Source organism: Ailuropoda melanoleuca, chromosome 2 (assembly GCF_002007445.2).
Source record: "Ailuropoda melanoleuca isolate Jingjing chromosome 2, ASM200744v2, whole genome shotgun sequence".
Lineage (NCBI taxonomy): Eukaryota > Metazoa > Chordata > Mammalia > Carnivora > Ursidae > Ailuropoda > Ailuropoda melanoleuca.
This window is the reverse complement of record NC_048219.1, coordinates 72,783,192-72,795,529: the sequence shown is the minus strand read 5'-3', so window position 1 is coordinate 72,795,529 and position 12,338 is coordinate 72,783,192.

The window sequence follows — 12,338 nt, the reverse complement described above, 5'->3', positions numbered from 1 at the left end:
AGTTAATAACAACTGTCTTTGTTTTGGCCACTGTGTGTTGCAATGCTGTAGAATTTCAAGACAATGAGGTCTCAGTTACCTGCTCTCCATATGAAGCTGAGAAAATTTGCCTATGGTATGTCATGCTAGGATGATATCTGAATTACATGCTTAAGATTTGAGCTTATTATTTTAAATATAATTTGACATTTAAAATGAAGCTGACTAGAGAGAAACCTAGGATTTACATTTCATTTAAAAAGTCCTCAGTGAAAGTATGTAGTCAAGACAACTATAAACTCATGAAACGAGTATCTTGATTCCAATAATGCCTGATCCCACGAAGTCAATAATCTCCCAATAGATAATATATAGAGTGAATACATATCTAATTTTGACATAATGTTAAATGTAGAATGTATTACCGCATTGCTAGAAGAGCATAAAGATAACTAAGGATAAGTCTCCAAAGGCCAAAACTTCAATTTCTCCTTAATTGTGTACACATTTAAGTCTCAATTGTATTTGCAGGCCCTTACATTATATACATGTGTATGTCAAATGTAAATGCTGTATATCCATTTCTTTCATTGAATAAATTGGTAGGTCAAATATTTAACTTTAAACCTTGAGTTTTGCTCCCACTTTGAATGCTACCTAATGGTTCTGTTAGTACAGTACTCCACCCTTGTCTGCAGGGGACACATTCCAAGGCCCCCAATGGATGCCTGAAACCAAAGATAGCAAAGAACTCTCTATATACTGTATTTTTCCCTATATATACACACCTATAATAAAGATTTAATATACATATATATTATATATACACACCTATAATAAAGATCTAATTTATAAATTATAGAAATTATATAGAAATTATATATACACACCTATAATAAAGATCTAATTTATAAATTAGATACAGTAAAAAGCCTAACAATAATAACTAATAATAAAATATAATACTTGTAACAATACATTGTAATAAAAGTTATGTGAGTGTGGTCTTTCAAAATATCTTGTACTGTACTCACCCCTCTTGTTGTGACGATGTGAGATGATAAAATGCCTCCATGATGAGATGAATTGAGGTGAATAACATAAACATTGTGCCATAATGCGAGGCTCCCACTGACCTTCTGAGGATTCCTCGGAGGGAGTATCATTCGCTTCTGGACTGCAGTTGACTGTGGAAAACTGAAACCGTGAAAAGCAAAACCACAGATGAGAAAAACTACTGTATATCTTTGTGGTTTTAAGGCAACATGCAGAGCGTATCAAGAGAGCACAGACAAGAGCACCTAACTTAGGGAGAGCTGGCACCTAACTTAGGGAGAGCTGGCACCTAACTTAGGGAGAGCTGGCACCTGGTCTGAAAGACAGGAGCTGGTGGATAAACAGTGTGAGAAAGCATTCTAGAGAGAAGATGTAGTCAGCACAAAGACAAGAGGTGAGAGAGAATTTGATATATTTAGGAAATTGCAATACTTGGCCCATAGTAAATATTCAGTAAATATTTACCATTATTTATTTTTATTGAAATTGTTTTTATATATGTAGTGGAAGAGGAGGATATGGGAGCAGAGAGATGACAATTATAGCAAATAATGCACTTGAAGGATTGTGTGCACTTGTGTGTAGGTTCTGTGAGCATCTAAAGACATACAGGAGGTAGTGATTGGATCTGATTTACATTGCAGAAAGCTGTGATAGAGTAGATAAAAATAGAGTAAAACTGATTATTAGGAGTTTTATTATAGCAATCTAAGGGAGAAACAATTCTAACAGCAATAGAGTGGATTGAGAGAAAGTATTGGCATTTTGGAAGATAAATGAAAAAGAGGGATTGACTTTTTGTGAGGGATGAAAGACAGAGAGGTAGTGCAAAGAATCACGAATGACTTCCAATAGTCAGGCTTATGCACAGGTAAGTGATTTCTTACTAGCAGATATATATACAGCCCAAGAAATATCATAGTTAGGGATGAAGTTATATTTTAATTATGTTTGTTTTAGGTGTGCAAGTGACCTCTAAGTGAAGATAGCATATATCCGGACATAAGTACAAATACGGGAAGTCTTTGACATGTAATAGCTGTTGAAACCACGGATGTGACCATAACATCTAAGTAGAAGATACAGAGGGAGAAGGACTCATCTCTCCTAAGTACACACACACACACACACACACACACTCGCTGAAAAGAATTTGTAAAATAAACAAATAGGACAGAACACTTCCCTAAAGCTGATGTAGAACATTTTGGAGGAAGAAGAGAAAAGACAAGATAAGAACTGGGAAGTGTTCACTGGGCATTGCAAAGAAAAGAGAATGTAGTTTCCTACAAAGAGTGAAGATGAAAACCATGTGATAATGGTTTGAAGATGAAATGTTGCATGAAGAATGGAGAGAGAAAGTGTAAACTACTCTATGGAGATTAGCAAAAGGTAAACACCTTAGCTTCCTAGTTCTACCCATTTTTAATGACTAACTCTTATCCTCCAAGTTCAATATCAATGAAGTCTTGAGAAATGAGGCTAGTAAGGTCTCTAAGTTGAAATGTCGCTTATGAGATAAAGTTAATAGGAAATAGTGAATGAACGCTTTCTACCTTGACAGATGGGGTATAAGGAACCATGATTAACCAGGAAAGCAAATATGGAAGAAAGCATGTATTCCCCGTGAAAAATATTGAGTTTGGTTTTTGACATGTCTACCACATGTGTTGGTGGAAATATCTGGTTTGAAGATAGCAAAGAAGTCCAGTTATTGAAAGAGTGGTTAATGATAGGGAACCTGTGAATTCTGAGCATATAAGACTTGTTTTCGTGATTTGCAACATGTGGCTTGGCTGAGGGGATAAGAAAGAGTAAAAACAGCCATTGGTTTGCCTGAGACATTATTAACCCTAGTGGGAACTGCTATTTGAAATCCATCTGCCAAAAAATGGCATGATTTTCTAATTGGCACTAAGGCTGTCTTACATGCTTGTGGAGGTTCTGTTGGTATACTGATAGTTAATTATTACCATGGGGCTGCATGAAAGAATATAAATCAAAATAAAATGGAGAATATGGAAAGTAGGAAGAAAGCAGGCCAAGGCTGGGACTTTGGAAAATAAATATTTAAGGGATGCATATAGAAGAAAAGATCCAGTCCAGAAAATTGAGTAGGAATGTTCAGAGATAGGGAGAAAACCAGGGCAAAATAACATCCAGAGGTCACAGGTCATCTTGGGTCTACAACTCTGATGTGATTTGACACCCATTTGAAATTGCATTTTTCATGTAACTTAATCCACGTTGAATTAGCTTCCTCTTCTTTCTCCACTTTTCAAATTGTTATGCTTTCTTCAGCCCAGATAGCTCTTTGCTGCCCCCTTCTGATATTTGCCTGCTACAGCTCCAGCAAATTACAAGTGATTTGAATTTAGGTCAACCCTGAAAAGTCAGACCCAGAGGGCTCATAACTGATTTTTACCATTAGGGACCTGATTTCTACACTCTATCCTTCTAGGATATAGAATTCTGTTCATGAATCTCAGTAACTTATGGTTCTGCTATTCTTACTATTTCAAGTTCTACACATTTTTAATTACTGATGGTTATTTGAAGTGTTGAATGACATGAACAAAGCAATGAGGATATATTATTTTCCAGTGCAACCCCAAATTAGTCTAACTTCTATAAGCCTGGCCTCTCTGCACTTGGAGAGCCTTCCAGATATCTGAGTGTACACTGGTCTTCATCACCTCCAAAATTAACTTCTTGTTTGCCTAATTCACAAGAATGAGAATCTACCTCGGATTTATAATCAGCAAATTAAAACCTGAATGATCTAATGTTAATGGCCCTATATGCTTCCAAATTAAAGCTGCACTCTGATTGTCTTCTTAATCAGTCTTTGAAGCCAGACTTTTAGTTATATATGATCTCAATCCTAGTCAATCTTCTTTCTTCTTGTGAAGATTATCACTTTATTTTTTCCAGCTTTATTGAGACATGAAAAATAACATTGTGTAAGTTTAGGTATACACTGTGACAATTTTATATACGGTTATATTATGAAATGATTACCATAATAAGGATATTTAACACAGCCATTACATCAAAGGTAACATCACATAGTTACGTGTGTGTGTGTGTGTGTGTGTGTGTGTGTGTAGAACATATAAGATCTACTCTCAACAAATTTCATGTATATAACACAGTATATCTATGGTGCTCATGTTGTGTTTAACTATCATTATCATGCTGTATATTAGATCTTCAGAACTTACTCATCTTATAAAGGAAAGTTTGTACCATTTAACAAACAACCATTTAACCATTTCCTCCACCTACCTCCAGTCCCTGGTAACCACTAATCTATTATTCCATGAGTTCAACTTTTAAAAAAAAATTCCATATAGAAATGAGATCATACAGTATTTGTCCTTGTCTCCTGACTCATTTCACTTAGCATAACACCCTCAAAGTTCATCCATGTTACAAATGACAGAATTTCCTACTTTTTATGGTTGAATAATATTCCATTGGGTATATATACACATTTTCTTTATCCATTCATTCATCAATGGGCAGTTAGGTTGTTTTCATGTTTTGATTATTGTGAATGATGCTGCAATAAAACATAGGAATGCAGATATCTCTTCAAGATAGTGATTTCATTTCTTTCAGTTGTATATACAGAAGTGGGATTGCTAGATCATATGGTAGTTCATTCTTTTTTTTTTTAAGATTTTATTTATTTATTTGAGAGAGAGCATGAGCGGAGAGAGGGGCAGCGGAAGAGAGGGAAGCAGACTCCCCACTGAGCAGGGAGCCCGACATGGGGCTCCATCCCAGGACCATGAAGGCAAGACCTGAGCTGAAGGCTGATGCTTAACTGACTGAGCCACACAGGTGCCCTGCTAGTTCTTTTTTTTTTTTTTTTTAATTTCTGAAAAATCTCATACTGTTTTCCATAGTGGCTGCACCAATTTATATCCCCACCAACATTTCCTGTCGTTTCCCTTGTCTCCATGTGTTTATCAACTACTTATTATCACTTGTCCTTGTTATAATAGCTATCCTAACAGGTGTGACATAGTAGCTCATTGTGGTTTTGATTTGCATTTCCCTGATTCGCAATACCTCATGATGGTGAGTGTATTTTCATGCATTGTTGGCTATTTGTATATCTTCTTTGGGAAAATGTCTATTTGTGTTCTTTGTCCCTTTTTAAGTTCAGATTATTCATTTTTTACTGTTGAGTTGTATGTGTTCCTTATATTTTTTGGATAACACTAATAAGGTAGATGGTTTACGATTTTTTTTTTTTTTGCATTTTGCAAGTTGTCNTTTTTTTTTTTTTTTTTTTTTTTTTTTTTTTTTTTTTTGCTGTGCAGAAGAAGCTTTTTAGTTTAATGTAATCCCACTTGTTAATTTTTGCTTTTGTTGTTTGTGCATTTGGTGTCACAAGTAAAAAATTATTTCTCAGATCAACGCCCAAGATCTTTTCCCCTGTCTTGTTCCAGGAATTTTATGGTTTCAATCTTACATTTAAGACTAAACTCTATTTTGAGTACATTTTTGTGAGTAGTGTGAGATAAGAATCTAGTTTCATTCTTTCACATGTGCATATCCAATTTTTTCTAGTATTACATACTGAAGAGATCATCTCTTCTCTGTTGATTATTCTTGGCTACCATGTCAGATACTAGTTGACCATCTATGCATGGATTTATTCTGGGCTCTCAGTTCTTTTCCATTGGTTTATGTGACTGTTTTTGTGCCAACATTATTATACTGTTTTGATTAATATAGTTTTGCAATATGATTTGAAATCAAGAAGTGTGGTGTCTCCCTTTGTTCTTTCTCAAAAAAAATTTTTTTCACTATTTGGGGTCTTTTGTGATTCCATGTGAATTTCAGGATTTTTTTTTCAATATCTGTAAAAAATGTCATTGGAATTTTGATTGTTATTGCATTGGATATATAAATTATTTTGGGTAGTGTGGACATTTTAAGAATATTAACTCTTCCAATCTATCAATGTGGTTATCTTTCCATTTATTTGTGCTTTCTTTAATATCTTTCATCCAATGTCTTATAGTTTTCAGTGTAAAGATCTCTCATTCACCTCCATGACAAATTTACCACACCAGCTGAAAATGTTACACAAGAGATTTGACATATTGCATGTGGAATGGAAGATGTAGATTACTTTATTACCTGGAGGATTGTACAAAGTGCTACTCTCGGAGCTCATAGTGGTTTCTTGCTACAAAGGGAATGGGGCTTGGCACTTGCAAGGAGCTTCTATGCCATCTTTGGCAAAGTACCTAGCTGTTAACTAACCTCTAGAGTATTGGTTTGAGAAGAGTAAAAACAAGAGTACATGCTTTGGAAGAAATGTAATTGTTGAAAATGTGGCCCAACTAAAAGTAAGATTTTCAAGTTGGATGTTAACGACTTATAAGAATACCTACAATAAAAGCTTATTTCATTGTAAATAGGTCAGAAATGGCATTTTAGTCAATCTGGGTATATGTACTGAGGAAGTAAGTTTTTAAAGTTTCAAAGTTCACATTTAAAGTAATCTGAAACAAGTGTTACAAACTAGAGAGTGGTTAATGCTAAGACATCTTTGCAATAGCTGATGCCTTCTCACTGCTTATTATAATTTCTCATTACTCTAAACTGTTTTGGGGGTGGGGAAGGAAGTATCTTATACTATTTTATATATGTATATGTATTATATACGTATTATATACATATATACATTATATATGTATATGTATATATATGTATTTGATATCATGTCATTTGCAGTTTCTTGTCTTTTTAAATTTGTATCTTCAACTTCGTGTTTAATGCAAACAAAACGGACTACCTACGTATCATAATGTTATCTAGCAATACGCCAATGCTTTTTCAGCAATTCACAGTGAATATGGTCATGTACACGCACAGGAGAGAGAGCAATCTTTACCGACAGACTTATTCTTACCTTTAAGAATGACATTTAAAACAGAATTTCTGGGAACATTCCACAAAGTTGGTTTAAACAAGCATACAAAAAAAGTAAAAAAGAGAACCATCCAACACTTATTTTACAAAAAAGAACTTTATGTCTATTTGTACACATGTATTGAATAAAAAGCTGCAAAAATGTTGCATAATGTCAGCATTACATGGGTGACCATTACTGGGTACTTTACTTCTTATTATCTTGGTTATTAATTGAAGTGTTGTTTCAAAGAAAATAAACAGGAACTGAGTTTTCAAATACTGCTTGAACTAATAGTAACAATGATAGAGATGATAGTAATAACAATAACATTATCTTTTTAAAGAATATTTAATATGCAGTAGGTGTTCTACTAAGAACTTTATGTATAATACCACTTGATTATACAATTATACTTCATCCCTTTTAAAACAAGAACGAGTATTTTTTGACCTGTATGATAAAAGAAATCCATACAGTAGAAACAAATAGTAGCAACTGTATACATTTCTATTATTATACATTTGTATCCCTACAATATAGTCACCAGGTACTATTTTTCCAAGTTGCACTTTAAAAAAAATTTTTTTTTCTGGTGTCCTTTAACCTGAGTCACTAATAAAATAAATACTTTGATTACATCTGGAAACAAAATAGGAGATTTGCTTTTTCCCCAGGATTTTCAGAAGTTTTTCTGAGTTTCCCACAATCAGAGTAAGTTAAATTTCCTTTTTCTCAAAGGCATAGGTTTATGAGAGCAGATGTTTAGTGTTCTTTCTGACTTTCTTTATCAATTGATCACCAGATTAGTAGACTTCCCTATATTTTAATAATAATGATCACTAAATATTTTTAGTAATATTAGGATTAACTTGTACCAGTCACTCTAGTTGTTTTACATAAACTCATTTAATTTATCACAAGAACTCTATGTTTTAGATACAATTAAGGACTGCCTCCATTTTGCAGAAGGAAAGGGTAAAACTCATCAAAGTTAAATACCTTGCTTCAAGCGTCATTGGAGACCTAGTGGGTAGGTCATCTGAATACTCTGCCTCCAGAAGATGTGCACTTTATTGAGATATAGAACTGCCATAGGGGGCATGGGTTGGGAATATATCTGAATCTGAAACAATAAATAATGTTCTCAGGCTCCTGTGGTACCCACTGTCCGAAATCATGGAATGAGAAGTTAGGAGAACTTTCAATAATTCATTTCTATATCAGGGCATGCATGCATTCAGTCATTTTGTTTTACAAAATTCACTTAAAGAGAGCTTACAATTTTCAACTTCCAAGGAAATCATTGGTTGTGGTGTAGTAAATAGGAATGACTTTGGGTAGTATTCAGTTGATTTAGGTCTTGTTTGAAGGTGAGCTACTCTCATTTGTTATGACTACTGATATTTTTATTAAGATTGTAAGAATAATCTGGAAATAGCTGTTATTTGTAAATTTCCATGAATAGACAGCATTCATTGCCCACTTTCCCACTAACTTAAACTGGAAACAAGTGTGTTTTCCACTATAAATTAAAGTATATCTGGCTTTGTTTAAACCTTAAAAATATTTTGGCAGGCCTATTATTTCAACAGACATTCAAATAAAGCATTTCCTATTTTAGTAATGAATTGTTATTTTTTTAAATACTGAAACATTATTATTTATTTTTTAAAAAATTTTGTTTCACAGCAATGTGTTTCTTAAGGAAGAAAATAGATTCTCAGCTAACTAGAAGGGCGCAGGACCAAGGCAAAGAAGTCACCAGACTGTGTGCCTTATTTTACCCTCTCTGAGCTCTCGACGGAAATTTTTATCCTTCTTTCACATTATGTGAACGAGCAGAAAAGATTTTTAAATAGTTTGTCTCCAGCTGTCTCCTTTTTGGGTCCCTAGATGATTTCTCTATGTGAAATGTCTTTCATCTTTATTCAGGTGAAAGGTTTACTTGCAGGTTTTCTACAAATGAAACCAACTAAATCTCCTAAGCTCAGAAATAAAGCTGAGAATCTGTTTGAAGGAGGCTGGCTCATCATAGCTGCTCAGCTGCAGAGCTCTCACGAAGGCTCTGCCACCCACCACTCAGACGAGGGCAGGTGCCAATTAAAAGGAAGCCAAGCAGGTAGGACCCACATGGGCAATGAAGTATCTCTCTCTTTTTATTTGCCAAATAGGCACAATCTGGCCAACGAAAGCATGTTAGGTTGAACCATGATGCTTCTTTACAAGCTGTCGGGGATAGTGGGCCAGGACTAAGCACGTGTGATCAACTTTGCCTTTGGTCCCTTATATTCTTCTTACTTCATCCCTTTCTGAGCTGCCATACACCTCCTTTCCAGGAAGATTTCATCCAGTTTCCCAGGGCACTCATCATTTTTCCCTTCCTTTCTCATTACAACCTGTTGTCAGTAAAAAAGGTGATATATTCTTCTATTCTCTTCAGGATGGAAATTATGCATAAGGCTTAATGTCCTTCATGATAAGTTGTCATTTTGTATGAGATAATATGTAAAGCCAAAGTCAGGCATATTTAATGATGGGCTATCTGACACCAGCAACAGAGTTGAGAAAAATATTTTGGAAGTGTAAATTCCACAACACTTGAAAATTACTCATTTATTCTACATATAAATCATATACAAGCACATACATAATGCTAAGTAGTTCTGTGCATGGACGCAGGTATGTGGATGGTAATGATAATGGCAGTGATATGTAAGATGAGCATTTGGCCATTTATTTCACTAAAACTACTTTAATATTGTGATGAGGAATTAATAAGTGGTGTCTCCTTTTGTTCCACTTTCTTTCTGTATTAATTTTCACTGTCATCCCCAGCAGTATGCCATAGTAGACATCCTAAATGACCTTCCCACTGAAAGCACCTAAAACCGCACAAAAAAATACTTTGAAAATATTTTTAAAATGGAAGCTGCTCTTGCAAGAACATAAGAATTCTAAGAGGCTAAAAACAAAGAGAGCAGGAAACTTGGGACTGGAGCAAGAGGCAAGCACGTTCTGAAGGGCTTTGCCCTGAGGGTATCTGTCAAATGCTTGAAGAGCAATTACGTGGGGTCCGATAATTGAAAGGACTCACAATATTCCACAGGGTGTGCTCACATAAGGTAAAATATACAGTACAGACGGAGAAAGAAAAGCACAGGGAAATATCAGACAGGCCCAAGACTTACACACACAACTCCCAGAGTCCTTTCTTGGTACGCAACTCACACTCTGTCCTGAGATTGTTAATCACCACATGGGGAATGGGTTCAGGGTGGGGTGTGGGGTGGATACCTAGGTCTCAGGTGCAACTTTGCCTCATTAAAAAAGGAAGGGCTTTTATACTCCTTTGTTAACGTAGCCAAAACCAGTCTGCGTTACTATGCTCAACAATGGAAACCAAGAGAAACAAAACAGAAACCAGGAGGAAACCATTTATCTGTTCATTTTCTATAAACAGGGCTCATAAACGGCTGCGAGTTTCCTCTGGGTCTGTCTCAAATCCTTTCATAGGACTATACTAACCATTGGTTAGAACAATTTATTCAGTTTGGCCAAGGGTCATGCTAAGGTTCCAAGCACCCCTGGAAGTAAGCATGAGTTTGCAAGATTCGCTGAGATTAATCCCGCACAAATTACACAATTTACACACAGATTGCACAAATAACAATTTTTTGAGGGCTTTATGGGATTCAAAGGACAGAAAGGTAATGTCTTGGGCTAGGCAAACTTGGTGGGGAGTCTAATGGGAAACATTCTGCATGTAGCTGGAATCCAAATGTTACTTTCTCTTTGTAAGGATAAAAAAGAAATACAGCTGACATACAGAAAGAAATAGTAAAAATGTCTCTGTCTCAATCCAGGCATTTGGAAGGTGGGGGGAGTCTTTCCTGAGGATTCATAATTTTATGACTTTCATTTGAATTTGCACTCTAAACAAAAATTTATTTCTGTCAGAACAAAAATAATTCTTTATGCAAGAACCATTCTTTAATACAATAATCAAAATATAGATCCCGCAGTCTCTCGAGCTCTAAAATCACAAAGCACACAAGGAAACAAAGAACAATGAATGTGAGCCACCAGAAACAATACACAGCAAATACACAAATACTTAAGATATTGAAATTTCTCAGATATACTATATGAAATAAATAAGGTTATTTTGTTTAAGGAAATGAAATATAGTTGTTAGTTTAAAGATAGAATATGAGAAGGGAACAAAATGCCACAAAAATTCTTCATGCAAATTGAAAAATTACAAAAAGTGTCTAGAGACAAAAAGAAGATACAAAAAAGTGCAAAAGAAATTAGAGGTCTTGGCAGAGGGCAAACACTCAACACATCCACTTGGAATTTCAGAAGAAAAGAGCAAGGGAATGGGGAATCTTTGTTTATAGGGAAAATTACAGACCATTCCAGAACTGATGAGAAAATGTCTAATATTTGGGCATCCCAATGGTCCAAGGTAGAATAAATAAAAGCAAGTGTCCCTCATGAAAATGTAGAGAGCCAAAATCTAGAGACTTTTGCTATTTCATCAAAACATCTTATATTAATGCATAGAATGTATAATGTACAGAATTATTGACTCATTATGTTGTATACCTGAAGCTAACATAACACTGTATGTTAATTTACTTCAATTAAAAAAAACAATAATAAACATATAGGTTATATACACATTGGGATTCTGCGGCTGATAAGAAATGTGAAATAAATTTAATATTTCGTTAGTCTGAGCTCTAACCATTTTTCCTGCGATTTGTAGAGTCTTTGCTTCTTACAGTTCTTCTTAGCAATAATCACTTATAAACAAAAACCAATATTTGGAGCTTCCTGAAGTAAAGATATTTCCATTTCTTCCTTATCAATATTTCACTTCTCTGTAGCAGGGTCAAAGACTTTTATTCTCACAGAGCTGCAAGGAGACAATATATTTCTTTAAATTCACACAGAAGTGGAAATCACTTGTCATGTATCACCATCTTAGAATAGATTTTATTTGCAGAGGAAAGCAAGATTTCCCTAAATGCCTCCAAGGAGGTTAGATAGGGACCAAAGCCAGCTAAGAGGTGAGGGTGGGGATGGGCAAGAAGAGGAGGGCAGGGATATAAAATGGAAACAATTTTGCCCAGGAGACAAACTCCTTTCAAATGTTGGCCTGAGGATTACTACATCTTCAATCTTTTAAGCATGATAGCCACTGAGCCTCACAGCTGAGCATGCTAGGTTCTTAAGAATAAAGCCTGCTATACTGTCCTAATATAATCTTTGTATTGGTCAAATGATAGAGAAAGCTAGCATTCATGCCTTGACTCAGAAAGAAATAATCTTTCCCATCAGTGCTTTTTTTTTTAAG